The sequence below is a fragment of the Lutra lutra genome, chromosome 8 (genome assembly GCF_902655055.1).
Source record: "Lutra lutra chromosome 8, mLutLut1.2, whole genome shotgun sequence".
NCBI lineage: Eukaryota > Metazoa > Chordata > Mammalia > Carnivora > Mustelidae > Lutra > Lutra lutra.
In genome coordinates, this window is record NC_062285.1 from 65,194,524 (window position 1) to 65,211,379 (window position 16,856).

At 40.8% G+C, this 16,856-nt stretch overlaps 1 protein-coding gene across 6 annotated transcripts in view; it reads left to right on the forward strand.

Moving 5' to 3' along the window:
* Window positions 1-16,856, forward strand: part of PRICKLE1 (prickle planar cell polarity protein 1) — a 111,194-nt gene that overhangs the window by 39,168 nt on the left and 55,170 nt on the right. For 2 of the 6 annotated variants that reach the window (XM_047741904.1, XM_047741908.1), the window contains exon 2: window positions 12,951-13,046. The exons of 2 other annotated variants lie outside the window; for them this stretch is intronic. The gene's annotated coding sequence lies outside the window, so the exon portion shown is untranslated. Of the gene's footprint in view, window positions 1-12,950; window positions 13,047-13,955; window positions 14,013-16,856 lie in introns of those variants that run through there. 2 more of the 6 variants (XM_047741910.1, XM_047741906.1) reach the window with 2 other exon arrangements.

Genomic DNA, 16,856 nt, shown 5'->3' on the forward strand with positions numbered 1-16,856 from the left:
GACTGGTTGGCTAAGGCCGGCTAATGACGCCCTTTCTGTCTTGCTAAGAGGAGTTAAGATTTTAATCCTAGAGGTGATACTCTTTGAGGCAGCGTCCAGAGAAAAGGTAGATTAGAGAAGGTGAGACGAGACTGGGGAGATGAGTAAGTAGTTTGTTGCCAAACCAAGGGAAGAGAGAGCAAGGAGTCTGTGGTGACTTTTTTAGGTTTCTGGTTTGGATAGCTGTTGGAGGAGGCATGCGCCCTCTGTGAGAAAGGGACTGTGGGAGGAGAAAGCAGAGGGTGCCTTTGAGTCACTGAGAGTTGATGGTCATTTTGCAGGGGCAGGGTGGAGGGTGAGGGGAGTATACATGGTCCCAGAGCGTAAAGGAGACCTGTGGCTTTGAGCCACGGTAGGCCCTGACCTGAGAGCTCTGAGCCTGGCTCATGGAGGTGTAGAAAAACAGGCTTACCAGCCACAGATATTTTACCCCTGGGCTTTTTAACGGTTCTGTACTCACACAAACCCCTTCCGTGTGGGTTCTGCAATAGCGTGTGTGGCGTATGCTCTTACCCCTACCGAACTTCAGTAGTACCCTTGGTGCTGCCCCACGTGCCTGGGAACGCCCGGAAGTCGGGGCCGTTGGGGTGGGCCCAAGCCCTTCATTGATGGCGCTCCTCGGATTTCTAACCGAGCTTCCTATGGGGAGAGGCAGCCCCTTATCTAGAGAGCTAGGAGCCGCACAAACTCTCTCCCTTCTTCTTTCTTTGTTTATTTAAGATTTTTTATTTGTTTGCCAGAGAGAGAGAGCACCCAGCAGGGGGAGCGAGAGGCAGAGGGGGAAGCAGGCTCCCCGCTGAACAAGGAGCTCAATGTAGGACTCGATCCCAGAACCCTGGGATCATGACCCGAACCGAAGGCAGGGATACCCAACCGACTGAGCCAGCCAGGCGTCCCTCTCTCCCTTCTTACACACCAAATCACAGAACTGTCTGAGATGCAGGTCTGCAGCCTTATCATTAGTTTAAACTGGAGCTGGAGCTGGGACAGGACAACACGTTCTGTCTGAAATAACGACCTTCACCTTCCTCACCTCCTCTGCAAATACCACCTTTCTAACCCTGCTCAGATCCCACCCCTTTGCTTTTCGGCCACCGGCTCCTGTGAAAGCGGGTGTGCCCTGGCTCCTTGGAAGTCAATCTTTTGCACCCCTTATTTGCCACTTAGCTTACACGGCCTTATGCAGGAAGTCGTTCTGGTGTGTACAGACACTTTACACTTTTTCTAGATTGAACTCTCCTTATGGAATTAGCCAATATTATCCTTTGCTTCCCCTATTCTGTCTTTTATGGTATGATTATGCTTAGGAAGCACATAATAAATATTTCTATGTGAAGATATTAGGGGGTCTTAAAGATATAGGATACATTTTTTTCTACTACATAGACTGCAAGTGTTTAACATTGATTTTCCTCTCTTACAAATTAAAATTTTCAGTTATAAACATAGCTGCCTTTAGTAGACAGCTAGTGTTATTAATCTGAGAACCATGGAAGTAGGTTTATCCAATGTCCAGCTTTTCATCTGAATTGGCCTAATCATAACAGCTAATGTTACTCGAGCATCACATATGTTAGCTTTAAAATACCATACATGTTATTTTATTAAAGACAAACAAGTCTTTAAAAATAACATCATGAATTGGGTGCATTTTTTTTTCTCCATTTTACAGATGGGGAACATGGGCCTCAGAGAAGGTAAGGAACCTGCCCACAGACACACAGCTATGAAGAGGCAGAGCAGGGGCGTGTGTCCAGCTGGGGGTCCACTCCAACTTCAAAGCCTGGGGTTGTATCCACTGAAGAGTGCTCAGGCTCTTGTGTGTCCATTGCATTCCATAATCTGCCTAGGAACCTTCTGGAAACCTATTGCTAGCTTATTTACAGATGATTACATCTATCTGGCTCCCAAACCCTTGCTCTGTCAACTGTATACCATTTCCTCTTATTAGCACTTGCTGGGAAAATGCCTCTGGTGCGGGTTTGAGGTAGCTCCTAAGAACCTTCCCATTCTAAGATTCTCTGTAATAAAAGCTAGATAGATCCAGGAAATACCGTGACAGGGAATGAAATTATTCCAGCTACGGAAAGCAACCTGCTCTAGATTGCTTTTGTTAGTGAGAATGCATGAATCCTTGGAACCTGCAGCTGATTATAAGGAACAAAACCAAACATGTAGGTTTTATTTTGTCAGGCTACTATAATCAAAGTGGCTCGTTTGAATTCCTTTCTTTTCCCTTCTTGCAAAAGTGTTGAAATGCAATGAAAGTGAGGGGCCTGAAGACTACGCAACCAAACAAAGAAATAGAGTTCTTAGAAAATTCATCAAACAACATCATTTGCCAATAAATTTAAGAGTTTTATTGCCTTGCTAGAAAAACTTGATGCTCACTGAAGTTGGCTTCAGAAATTCTTGAGTACTAAGTGCAAGATTCACTGCTTGAAAGGGTTCCAAGTGAAGAAGAATATTTTGCCTCAAATATTCCCGAAAGCTGGCTAGTACAGGGTCTGCAGCAAGTCAGGTGAAAAGTTCCTTCCATGGTATGAATCTGTTTTTATTTAACTTGTATTAATGTCCACGACTCCCATTTTGTTTCTATGTAACATAGTTTTGTCTGTGATTGATTACCAGTCCATTTCAAATTTATGTATACTGTGATTTAATTAACCTTACCCTTAAGCAATGTATTTTGAGACATATTAATGAGGTGGGAGTCTTTTCAGAGTTTTCATAATTTATACATCTTTTTTTTTTTTTTTTTTTTTGGCTTGGCATCAAACTTTGAAGTTCTACAAGGGAAAAGGCTGAGATCTGAGCCTGTAGGACTCCAAGGAAGATCTCCCATATATTTTTAAGCCTGTTTACTCCTTAATGTTTAGAAAAGATTACTTTCTTAAACCTAAACTTCTCTTTTCTCTACTGCTGAATAAGAATTTACTTGAGGGGTGCCTGGGTGGGTTTAACAGTGGGTTAAAGCCTCTGTCTTTGGCTCAGGTCATGGTCCCGGGGTCCTGGGATCGAGCCCCGAATTGGGCTCTCTGCTCAGCAGGGAGCCTGCCTCCCCCTCTCTCTCTGCCTGCCTCTCTGCCTACTTGTGCTCTCTGTCTGTCAAATAAATAAATAAAATCTTAAAAACAAAAAAAAAAAGAAAAAGAATTTGCTTGAAAAATAGTTTTGGGCTATAGAAATGCTTTATAGAATCATTCAAATTAGTTTCATTACAGTCCTTTAAAAATATTTTAATATGTTGAATTTTAATGTTTTCCAAGAACATAGCAAAACAAGATACAACTAGCCAATTTAATGTATGTGACTTTGAGAGATTATATATTTCTCCAGCCTTCTGCTCAGTGCATACTTGCTATGAGAAACTGCAGAATGAATCCTGGCTTTGTGCATTTGGGTCTCCATGTCATTCATCCAGTGACAATCAACGAATATCTTTAAAACCTCCTAATTGTGCTAGTTGCTGTCAGAATTCAGTGTGTTAGCCCTGGGAATTTATACCTATTTCTCCTCCAGAGCAAGACACAGGAAAAACAGCTCATCCTCATCTATTGTAATGGGAAGTCAAAATAATGACTAGAAATTTTAAATTATTTAGACATATGGAGGTAAATATCAGAAGGAATAACTATAAGGGTTAAAAGTGATTGACTCCAGGGGCACCTAGGGGGCTCAGCTGGTTAAGCTTCTGCCTTCAGCTCAGGTCATGATCTCAGGGTCCTGGGATCAAGCCCCTTGTGGAGGGCTCCCTGCTCGGCGGGGAGCTTGCTTTTCCCTCTCCCTCCCCCGCCCCGCCCCCTTCCCTCCGTGTTCTCTGTCTCACTCTTGCACTCTCTCTCTCTCTCAAATAAATAAATAAATACTTAAAAGAAAAAGTGTTAATTCTGGTAACCAGACTACTACTGTTTCTGTTGTAAGCCTTTTACTGCTGTTCTAGTCTTTTTTTTTTTTAAGATTTTATTTATTTATTTGACAGAGAGAGATCACAAGTAGACGGAGAGGCAGGCAGAGAGAGAGAGAGAGAGAGGGAAGCAGGCTCCCTGCTGAGCAGAGAGCCCGATGCGGGACTCGATCCCAGGACCCTGAGATCATGACCTGAGCTGAAGGCAGCAGCTTAACCCACTGAGCCTCCCAGGCACCCACTGCTGTTTTAGTCTTAAAAACAATTGCATATATATTACTTTAAAAAAAAAAAAAGTTAACACATAACTTATCTTACCAGATGGTTAGCATTGTTCTTAGAGTTCTGGGTAGAGATTGAATCCCATCCTTATCCTGATACAATCTCCTGTCCAGCAAAGGGTCCACCATCTTACTTGGAAAGTAGAGTAATTCCATCTTTACCTAGAGTTAGGCCCATGAACATAACATTGGGGGACAAGAGTGGGGAGATTTTGCCTCACTGGATTCACAGCCCAAATAATGAATGTTGCAGAAGGATTGTGGTTGGTAGACTGCAAATACGACATAAAGAATAACAATGACAATAGGAAAGATTATTGAGGAATAGGATATCAACACAATACCAAAAAATTACATCTACTAACCATTAGTAAAGGAAAAAAAAAAAAAAAACCCTTGGAATAGAGAAATCTCGTGCTCACCAGTTTAACCAAGTGATTTCTCCTAAATTCAGTGGTAATGGGACAGTCTGATATGTCCTTTGGTGTGAAGAAATACGAAGTATACAACATCACCCATGACATCTTTTTTCCAAGAATGTTTAACCTGATGCAATCAGCAGGAGATAGAAGGGCTCACAGAATATGGTAACAGACATTATAAGGAAACAACCAAATGTAGAACATGGGCCCTTCTATGAGACAACTGTTCTGACTCTTCAAAAAGTCATTGTCATTTGGCTAAAAAAAAAAAAAACAAAAAAAAACGGGGATGCTATTCTAGACTGAAAAGACTGAAGAGACCTTGTGACCAACTGTTAATGGGTTCCAGCTAGGAAGGGGGAAAGCTGCTAGTGAACCGTTTTTAAAACAAATGGAACATTTCAAACAGAGGCTTTGAAAACCCGAGTTTTGTAACCTTACCTGCTTTGACAGTGTCGACAAAAGCAAGAGCCACAAGAGCCCTATCTTGGTGAAATCTAGCCGTGTCACAGCTCCTCGGTGCTCCCCTCTCCGTGACTTTCCTCACACTCTGCCCATGGAACGACGGGGGGCCATAGCTTCCAGAGCGGCCTCCTAGGAGATTGCTACTGTTCCCTGGACATGCCATCTTCCTCTCAGTGCTTCATTTCCTTGGTAATGTAAAATAACTACACCAACCTCAGGAGGGTGTGTTCAGCTAAGTTGTAAGAGCAGATGGGAAAGTGCTGTATGGACATGAAGCTTCAAGCCTGTTTCTCTTCCTGGCTCCAGACTCCCCACACCTGTGATTGGAGCAGGACATGGTTTCTCTGTTACTGGCTCTTACTGTTACAAACATCTTCAACATGAACATGGCCGCTGCTCTCCCCTCAGAGAAAGGTCAACCTGATGTGGGAAGTGTGCACAGATGACCCCTTGTCACCTGACTGTGCTGATACACAGCCGCTGTGGCTGATGATAGGAGTTTGACCAGCCCTTGGGGCTGTCGCTGGGACCACTGTCTCTTCTCCCCAGTGAGGAAAATGGTTCTTGCTTGACCTCGGTCATTTCTACTCTCAGTAAGAAAAGAGAGGTGTTGGCACAATTCTTGTAGAGGCAACAACCAAACTAGATAATTAAAGACAAAAACAATCCTCTTTCTGACCTGAATAAGTAAAAAATTTCCTCTGTAAAATGTAAATTATACATTGAGTTGCCAACTTCTACTTTGTTCTGGGTTGTCCAGACCTTACTTCACCAACTCCATGACTTAGCTATCTTCTAGAAGAGTATGTCTTATGTTGTTGACTATATCTGGATATTAATATGTGTCTTGAAATTGTACTTCAGTGTCTGAATTATTAATTTTTACTTATTTTGTAAGTTGATAGCTCTTCATCCTCTTCACCTGTTTTCCCTGTCCTCCACCCCCTTCCCTCTGGGGACCACCAGTTTTTCTCTGTATTTATGAGTGTGTTTCTGTTTTGTGTTGTTTTATTTTAGATTCCACATGTAAGTGAAAAAATCGTATTTGTCTTTCTTTGTCTGACTTATTTCACATAGCTTATACCCTCTAGGTCCATCCATGTTGTCATAAGTGACAATATCTCATTCCTTTTTATGGCTGAGTAATATTCTGTTGTATATATATACCATATCTTCTTTATCCATTCATCTGTTGATGGACACTTGGGCTGCTTCCATACCTTGACCATTGTAAATAATGCTGCAATAAACATAGGGTGCGTATGTTTTCAAATTAGTGTTTTCATTTTCTTTGGGTAAATACTCAGAAGTGGAATTACTGGATCATATGATGTTTTCACTTTTCATTTTTTGAAGGACTTTCATACTGGTTTCCATCAATTTATACAGAGTTTCCTTTTCTCCATATCCTTGCCAGTACTTGTTATTTCTTGTCTCTTTGATTCTAGCCATTCTGACAGGTCCAGGGTGATATCTCATTTTGGTTTTGAATTGTATTTCTCTGATGATTACTGATGTTGAACACCTTTTCATGTGTGTCTGTTTGCCATCTATATCTCTTCTTTGGAAAAAGGTCTATTCGGGTCCTCTGCCCATTTTAATATCAGATTATTCCGTTTTTTAATGCTGAGTTGTATGAGTTCTTTATATATTTTGGTTGTTAACGCCTTACTAAATATATCATTTGCAAATATCTTCTCCCATTCAGTGGGTTGCCTTTTCATTTTGTCAGTTTCCTTTGCCTGAGGAGACATATCTAGAAAAATGTTGCTAAGGCCTATGTCCAAAAGATCACCACCTACATTTTTTCTTTTTTTAGTTTTGTGGTTTCAGGTCTTACATTTAGGTTTTTAATCTCTTTCTTGTTAATTTTGTGTATGGTGTAAGAAAGTGATCCAGTTTCATTCATTTGCATGTAGGTGTCCAACTTTCCCACCACCATTTATTGAACAGACATTTTTCTCCTGTAGTATATTCTGGCCTCCTTTGTCATAGATTAATTGGCCATATGAGCATGGGTTTATTTCTGGGCTCTCTATCCTGTTCCATTGATGTATATGTCTGTTTTTGTGTCAGTACCGTACTGTTTTGATTACTATATCTTTGTCCTATATCTTGAACTCTGGAATTGTGATATCTCCAGCTTTGTTCTTTCTCAAGATTGCTCTGGCAAATCAAATCCATACAAATTTTAGGATTACTCCTTCTAGTTCTGTGAAAAATACTGTTGGTATTTTGATAGGGATTTTGTTAAATCTGTAGATTGTTTGGGATATGTTGACAGATTTAATTCTTCCAGTCCATGAGCATGGAATATCTTTCCATTTGTTTGTTCTTATCAATTTGGATGGCTTTTATTTATTTTTCTTGTCTAATTGTTGTCGATAGAACTTCTACAACTATGTTGGATAAAACTGATGAGAGTGGACATCCTTTTCTTATTCCAGATTTTAGAGTAAAAGCTTTTTAATTTTTCATCATTGAGTATGTGTGTACTTGTCATATATGGCCTTTATTATGTTGGTGCGTTCCCTGTTCCTCTACACTCACTTTGTTAAGAGTTGTTGAATTATTTTATCTCTGAGATAAAATAATCTAGAGAATGATTCTGAACAAACAGATAATATGTTTGTTTTTAAAAAACAAATCCCCAAACACCTCTTTCATTTCTTAAATACATATTTTGTATTTATTAAGGGAAGATTTCTAAATACAAACACAACCTAAAGGGTCTTAAAGGGGCATAATAGGGGTAAAGGAAAATATTTCATTGCCACTGAGCTCTGAAATCATTTTTAGATCTAATAGAAATAATTAATGTTCATTTAACGCTGACTCTGCTAAGTACTTGCTTATTGTGGTAAATATTGTATATAAGGTCAGTATTGCATTTAGTGCTCCCAAAAACCTTAGTCTCATTCCCATTTTATAGATGAAAAAACTGAATCTTAAAGAGGTAGCTCATTTTCCTCAAGCCCACATGGTGAGGGGGCTGAGTGGAGAACCAGTATGCAGGCAGCAACCCCAGACCCAAGTTCTCACCTATCAGCCTGCCGTCCTCTTTCTGTCAGAGCTGTCTACTCTCCTCCCGAGGGGGGAAAAAACAATACTGTCATTGAGTTACCTTCCCAAAGTGACATGAGCGTTTGGGAACCTCAGCACAAACTTGCACTGACTTAGGTTATGTAGCAAAAATAAAAGTACTGATTTAACTCTTAAAACATTTCCATCTTATAATTGTCAAACAAGATCTTAAACAAAAACAGGGAGTTTTGTGATGTATACGCAGTATAATCCTGATGAACTTGACGAGGTGGAGTGACTTTATGTTGTATTGATCGTGGTTGATTTTCTCCTCACATCGGCTAGAATGCCAACTGGAAGAGATATCAAATATTCTTCTGTAGGACATTGGATTGTAATTAAAGAGCTCTGTTCCACTGCTTCTTTAACTTTCTCTGAAGTCCAAAATCAAAACCAGAACTCTAGCATACTTGACATTTCTTTCAGTCTTGTGCATTAATAAAACTCTTTTTCTTGTTGCTTTGTAAGGAACACATTTAGAAAGGCACAAAGGGCTCTTATTTCCTTGGAAACTGAATGCATAAATATGTGACTTTTAAACACAAAAATGACTGACCTTTTAAACCTGACTACAAGGTTCTTAATTAATAACTGATTACAAATAGTGATTACTGAAATTTCTGGAAAAATGGACAATGCTGATAGAAAGCTATGGTAAGAATTTACAGAGGTGTTTGCTCATACCACCACAACTGTCAGCTGTCCCATAAAAAAGGTTGCTAACTATTTTCAGGGTAGGACGTATGGTCTCGGTAACATAAAGGCACACTTAAAATTTCTGATTGCATTGTTTTCTAAGAATTTTAATCATTTTCTAATTTTTGAGATAAAGCTTGGCTATTCAATTTTTTGTCATGATAAGAGACTATTTGGTGTCCCTTCAGCTATCAAATATATATTTTTCTCAACTTTCTTTTTTTTTTTTTAAAGATTTTATTTATTTATTCAACAGACAGAGACCACAAGTAGGCAGAGAGGCAGAGAGAGAGGGGGAAGCAGGCTCCCTGCTGAGCAGAGAGCCCGACGCAGGGCTCGATCCCAGGACTGTGAGATCATGACCTGAACCCAAGGCAGAGGCTTAACCCACTGAGCCACCCAGGCACCCTGTCTTTCTTAAATTATTTTCAGTTATATATGCTGTAACAAAATTTACATTTCATTTTAAAGCCATCAAAAAAGAGGAAGTCCCATGTGTTTTCTTGAAGTTGACATAGTATAGCTACCAGTATCTTACTTTTAAGAAATTGAAGGCATTCAATTGAAGGATAAAGACCTAATGTCTTTTAAGAAAAAAAAAGTGTATTTATATGTAACACTGAAGCAGTCTGTGCCAAACATCATGTACCTGTAGACAGGAAAACTGATTCTCAGGCATCCCTGAAGTCTGCAGTCCATGATGAGAGATGTGAAGAAGAACGTATGGTGTTCTCTCGTAAGGAGTTTAAAACCTAATTGGGAAGACAAAAAATCGTATGCATTAAACTATTAGACACTAACACTTGCAGTATTCACTGTGGTTCTGAGCTGGGACCTTAATACTCCATAGATCACTTGGAGCAGTCCTGCCTGGAGCTTATTAGGACAGAGAATCTCAGACCGCACCCCTGACCTACTGTGTCAGAATCGGCATTCTAGCAAGATCCCCAGGTGAATCCCATGCATGTTACAGTGTGAGAAACACTGAGCTAGAATAATGCAAGCAGAGTGTTTTAGACCCTGCAGCATTGTCCAATAGAACTTTCTCCAATGACGGAAATAGTCTTTTTTTTTTTTTTTTTTTTTTTTGCCATCCAGTGTGCTAGACACTAGCTTATATGGCTTCTGAGCATTTGAAATGTAGGTAGTGCAGCTGAGGCACTAAATTTTTAATTCCAAATCTAAATTTAAGTAGTGGCCTGGGGCCAGTAGCTACCATTTTGGGCAGTGCAGGAGGAGAACACTGGATTAAGAATCAAAAGATAAAATACTGTTTCAACACACTCTGCCTGCTGTATGGAGCACATTTTCATCTGTAGATGATTGCTTGGATTAGGTGATCTCACAGTTTTTATTTTAGTATAACTGTTACAGCACTGTTTCTGTGGGAAGACGCTTCTTCGAAGCAGCCAAGTCTTGACACGCCATTTTTAGAGTACATTCTGGGCAGAGTCATCAAGGCAGGAAGGAATGAAAGATGGATTTACTAATTAGTGGCTCCACAAAGGAGGAGAGCGTGGTTTGATCATCAGTACATATGAAATATTCAGAAAATGTCTTGTCCCCTGTTGTATCCCTAAGGCGTAGATCACTGTCTGGGACATGGCAAACACTCTCTCAATACTTGTTACCTGAATGAATAGGATGGTTAAATGAATACTCAGATAACCAAACGGAGTTGTTTCTCAAGTCCCTTAGCTTTGGTCTGTATTACTGGGGTTTTGTTTTATTCTGTTTTGTTTCTTGTTCCTTTGTAAATTGGTTTAAGAATAGTCTCACCTCAGACCCCAGCTAGAGGAAAACAGAGACAATTCCGTGGCATATTTGTGTTGAGGGGGGGTGTTTTACTTTAACAGCATCCTAAGTAAGATCTTTATGTTGAGATTTTGTAAATATAAGAAGGGAAAAGAGGGGCGCCTCGCTGGCTCAGTTGGTGGAGCTCTTGATCTTGGGCTGGTGAGTTCCAGCTCCGTATTAGGTGTGGAGATTAACATAAATCTTAAAAAAAAAAAAAAAGAAGAAGAAGAAAAACCAAAGAACTCTACAGGTGGATACATATAATTTTACCACTTGATTTAAGGGCATTGCTAATCATATGTATACTTACCAGTACCCCCATGCCCACTAAAAATGGGTTAAATTTGCCATGATTTGGGCATGAAACTTCATGAGTCTTGCTACAGACAGGGCGAGAGATGTACACAGGTGCATACCACATAAGGAAGAGATTTGAGAGATGAAAGGGTGGGCAAGAGAACAGGAAGAGGTAGAAGGAGACAGTGATGAGCCCAGGGGCCATTGAAGCAACCTGCCCATTCGTGGGCCCACGGGAGCTGGTGGCATCTCAGCCGGGTACACAGGGTTCGGGAACTCGGGAGTGGGGGCCTTCTGCACATGTGTTCAGGGATTCAGGAGAGAGAATTGCTCAAGTTTGCAGGGTGCAACGAACTCCCAGTGCTGAGGACTGGGGCATGCCAGAGGGGAGGGAGGCAGGATGCCAGAGCTCTTGCTTATTAGTTCCTGGGCACTGGAGCCTGAGCTTGGAAGGACGGCGAATGTCCAGTCTCACTAAGGAGATTGCTGGATGTAGAACCAATCTGGGCAAAATACAGTCACTGGTCAGGAGGAGACGTTAGCCACAGGGATCTCAGGCTGGGAAAGGCCAAGGAAAGTTCCCAGAGCTGATGTGGTTTTATAGCAGCTAGAGGTGTTGTTGATACTGGCTCTCTTGTGGTGTCCCTCCTTAACATTCTGTCCTCAGTTTCCTGGGTTGATTTCTTTCTTTAGCAGCTTCATTTCTGGAAACAGACTGGAGTGCATTCCGATCCCCTTAGTTCCAGTTCTTAAGTCTTTATGCTCTTGGGACAGCTACTAATGATGAGCATTCATCTTTCGGATCTCCTTATCTTTTGACCTCTGCACGATCAAGCCTTTCATTAAGTAGTTCAGTGGGAGAGACTTCTGTCTAGACCAGAGAACCAAGGGATTTCTTTTTAACTGAGTGCTGATTTTACTGCACTGCGTTCAGTGTGTAGGTAAATTATGCAGGCGTGCTAACCTGTGCGTCCTGCCCCTGCCCTCTAGAGTAGCTGATGGGCTCCCGGGAGGAAAGCGGCCATGTTTGTCAGGGTCGTCCTGCCCCTAGCGCAAGTATGGCACAACTCAAGCAGTCAGTAAGCATGTGTTGACCGCTGGCTGTATGCACCTGCATTTCTGTATCGTTAGCTGCCTGCCTCCAAGGAGGACGAAGAGCGGTTCCACTCCAACCACTGGCTTGCTCAGACAGTTTTTCCAAAGGCCATATAATTGAGGATCTTTCTGGCCACCTTCCTGCCATGTTGGCTAAGACTGGCCTTACTTTGACCATCATTTCTATCCACTCTGCTCTGCCTCCGATCCATAGCGGGTCCCTTCTGGTTGAAAAATCCAAGTCAAAATGGCTTCTCTGAGGAAGAGAATTTGTTAGTTCATTAAACTGAAAAGTTTAGAAGTTAAGATTGCTTCAAGCATGTTTGAATCCATGTGCTCAGTGATTCTGAAAGACGCCATCTCTTCATCTCTAGGCATATTTTCCTCCTGTACTGGATTCATTCTTAGGCTGCGTTGTCCAACATGGAGGCAGGTGTGCATACCAGCAGCTGTAACTTTATAGCTCTCTCAATAGTTCAGGAAAGCCCCAGACTGAGCTCATATGCCATCAGTCACACCATCTCTGAAGCAGTTACTGGCCAAGGGAATGGAATGTTCCAGTTGCCTTGCTTTGAAGGATCATGTGCTCTGTTTTGAGGCCAGCAGTGGGGTTTGCCCCACTAAAACCACCAAAGAGTGAGAGTGGTGGAGGCACGTGTTTCTAAAGAAAATTGTTTTTACTAGGAAAAAGGAAAATGGATGTTAGGAGGACAAAACCCATAGATCTCTACTACAGTATGCTATACACATTTCTTTGTCCTTCCTCTGTGGTTTAGATGTGAGTGAATTTGGTCTTTAATGTCCATAAGGTAGCTCTATCCTTCTGGAAATACAAATCTCAGTTTCTTTTTTTTTTTTTTCTTCCAGTATCCTCTTTGAAAAAGCTGCTCCTTTCCTCACAGCCCTGGGAGCAGCAGACAACAGGGTATAACACTTGGAAGGAGTGACAGTCCAACAAACAGGGTAAGAACTCTGCATAGTGTCCACAGCTCCCAACCCTGCCCTTTATAAGTCATGTCACTCCAGACAAGTTACTAACCTCTCAGGCACTTAATAATAGTTACCCCAAAGAGCTGCTGTAAGGAGTTAATCTATTATCATGTCTAAAGCTTTCAGCCTATGTCTGGCTTATTGAAAATGCTTACTACATTTTCTCTGTCGCTCCTATCATTAATAATCATAATAAAAGCCATGGCTAGCAAACTGTTGGCACCCACGGGCCGAAATGGCTCCGGCATTCTTCCCTTACAGTACCAGCCAACACTGGGGTTCCTGAACTCACCTGAGCCTCCATCCACCCTGGGTCAGCACGTGCATCCCTGTGGGAAAGTGTTTCTTCCCACAGGCTACCTGGCATCCATCAGGTCTCCTCAGTGGGGTTGTCCTTCGTCAATGGAGAGGGCTTTCCTGACTACCCCTCATCTTCTGCCAAGTTCTGACCTACTGTTTTCTTTTTCTTTTTTAAGATTTTATTTATTTATTTGGCAGAGAGAGAGAAAGAGAATGAGCAGGGGGAAGGGGCAGAGGCAGAGGGAGAAGGAGGCTTCCCGCTGAGCAGGGAGCCCAACATGGGGTTTGATCCCAGGACCCTGATATCATGACCTGAGCCCAGGCAGATGCTTAACCAACCAAGCCACCCAGGTACCCCTGACCTATTATCTTCTTTCACAGCTCCCTCTTCTTTTCCTTTATTGTCCTTACCACTATCTGTCATTATTTTTATATTTTTGTGTACTTTTACACACCCAAAGTCCACTTTATGCAGTAAGTAGGAGCTAAGTCAATATTTCTCCAAGAAATAAGTTAACATCAAATGGTTTTTGCTTCAGGGTCACGGGAACTTGGTGGAGGAGACAGTGAGGGATGCCAGCATAGCGGACAGTGCACAGCTAGGGATGGGGGAATATTGAGACAGAAGGCTGAAGAAAGGTAGGCTAGTTTTTCTGAAGAGCCGTGTGTATGTGTGTGTGTGTGTGTTGTGGGGAGGAGGAATAACATGGTGAAGATGGTCAGTAGGACGAGATCTCTGCCGTGTCAGGAGGATGCCAGGCACGCAACATCCGCTTCAGCTTAGTCTCACTTTTTCCAAATGGATTTTGTCAGTGTTTAGCATCTTTGCCAATTTTATGTATTTTCTCCTTTTTTGTACAATTTGGGAATATGAGGAGGTGCAAGTCATGTTGCCTATTTATTATACCATTCCCCAAGTTCTTTGAATGGAAACTTTATAAATAATGGCTATTTATAATTGTTGTCTAGACCTCACAAACAGTTATTTAACAGGCAATGAAATAATTTACTCACAGTTCTTATATTGTAATTACACACACCACATTTAAGGGGCAAATGTTAGGGCTTGTGCTGAAAATATAACTTATTCATAGTGGTGAATGATTCTCTATGGACAATAAAATTTGTATTCACTAGTATGAAATACAGAACAAATTCACTTTTCAGGGGTTGCATTCTTAGAGGGGAAGGGCTAAAGTCATAAACTTAATCTAATCAGTGCTGATGGAAGGGTATTAACAGAGTCATTTATGAACTTCAAAATAATACAGGTTTATTGTCAAACATGTAGAAAGTACAGGAAAAGAAAAAAAAAAAATAAGAGAACAACCATAATCCTGCTTCCCAGAATAACACTAAACATTTTGGTATATATCCTTTGGTGCTTTTTTTCTCCTGCTCATGAATTTTTCAGGCATACAATTCAAATTATACTGTACATATGTCATATAATGTTTTTTTAAATTTTAATATATTATTAATGATTTTCTAGGCCTAAACATTGTCTGTAGCTGCACTGTTCAGTGCTACAACCACGGGAAACATGGGCTGTTGAGCACTAGAATGGTGTGAGTAGGTAGAATTAAGATGTTCTATAAATATAGGAGTTTTATAGTTTTCAAAGTTTTCAAAGGTAGTACAGAAAGGAAAATATCTCATTAATTTTCCTATTGATTACATGTTGCAATATTGGGTTAAGTAAAATATATTAATAATTTAATTTCACTTGTTTGTTTTTGCTTTTTTTAATGTGCCTACTGGAAAATTTAAAGTTAAAATACTCATGTTCTCTTTCTCTTGGACAGCTCTGGTTCTGTGGCATCATTTTATAGGTGTATAACTTTATATTACATGAATGTAATTATTTAACCAATTCTTGATTGGTTCCATTACATTGAATCTTCAGGTTGCTTCCTATTTTTTAGTACTAAAGTTACTTTCTGAACACCCTGTACACAAATCCTCTTGCATATCTCTGATTGTTACCTTAGGATTTACTGCAAGAGGTGGTAGAATTGCTGGAAGAGTGGAAATTTTTAAATGAGAGATGATCTTACAAAGAAATGAAGAAATAAGAAATAAAAGAGTTGCCTGAGGGGCTCAGTCAGTTAAGCGTCTGCCTTCGGGTCAGGTCATGATCCCAGGGTCCTAGGATCTATCGAGTCCCACATCAGGCTCTGTGTTCAGTGGGGAACCTGCTTCTCCCTCTGCCCCTCCCCCTGCTCCTGTGATCTGTGCTGTCTCTTTCTTTTTCTCTCAAATATATAAATCAAGGGAGGGAAGGAGAGGGGAGGGGGGGGGAAGGAAGGAGTAATGCTTTTGCTTCTTATTAGTTATAATTTTCCTTGTAGAGAAAGATATGATTCTGGTCATTAGCAATTGCTCATTTTACATTGACTCAAAAATGCCTGTAACAGCTCTATTCAAATTAATTTAATTTAGCTGTGACTAAGCTTTTGAAAAGTCTGCTCTAAATTTTCATGTTTTATGTGAATTGTAAAGTATTAAGGGCTAGAATTCAGCATTATACTCCCTCCTAAATTAAAATGCGTTCACTGGGGCGCCTGGGTGGCTCAGTGGGTTAAGCCGCTGCCTTCGGCTCAGGTCATGATCCCAGGTCCTGGGTTCGAGCCCCACATCGGGCTTACTGCTCAGCAGGGAGCCTGCTTCCTCCTCTCTCTCTGCCTGCCTCTCTGCTTACTTGTGATTTCTCTCTGTCAAATAAATAAATAAAATCTTTAAAAAAAAAAAATGCATTCACTTTAGGTTGTTGATTGTAGACCTAACTGAAAGGAAAAGATGCACAACCTATACATTTTGAAACCTTTCTGATTTGTCTTTGTAATATTACCATGGGGTGGGGGTAAGCTTAAAAGATCAGTTATCTGAGGTCCAGTGTATTTGATTTATTGTTTTGCATAAACGCTATTTAACACTATGTATCATTGTATATTAAAAACAAAGCCTTGGGATCTTTAGCTCTAGAGCATATATTTGATGAACACAGTTGTACTTTTCTGGTAATATTAACTAGATAAAATACACTGACGTTTTTGTATCATGTGGCCAGTAGAGCCTCTGTTAAACCCTCCTTCCTTCCTTCCTTCGGATTATTGTATTTTGTATTTTTCTTAGGTATCTCAGGGATCCTAAGGGAAAATGTCAGGAACCTTCAGGAGTTCCTGAACCCTCTTCCTCATCCCCTGAGTATTATTGAAGAAAATGCCAGTTCAAGAACTAGATCTTATGTTTTACTCAATAATTTAATATTGTTGAGGATTTATTGAACCAAATAGTGACTGGGATATAATTTAGGGGGAATGATTCATGCCATTCTAAAGTATAAGATGAAGAGTTTTTGGTTCTCTGTCAATGTTTCATTTAAAATAATACATAACAGGTGTGCCTGGGTGGCTTAGTTGGTTAAGCATCTGCCTTCGACTCAGGTCATGATCCTGGGGTCCTGGGATCAAGCCCCACATC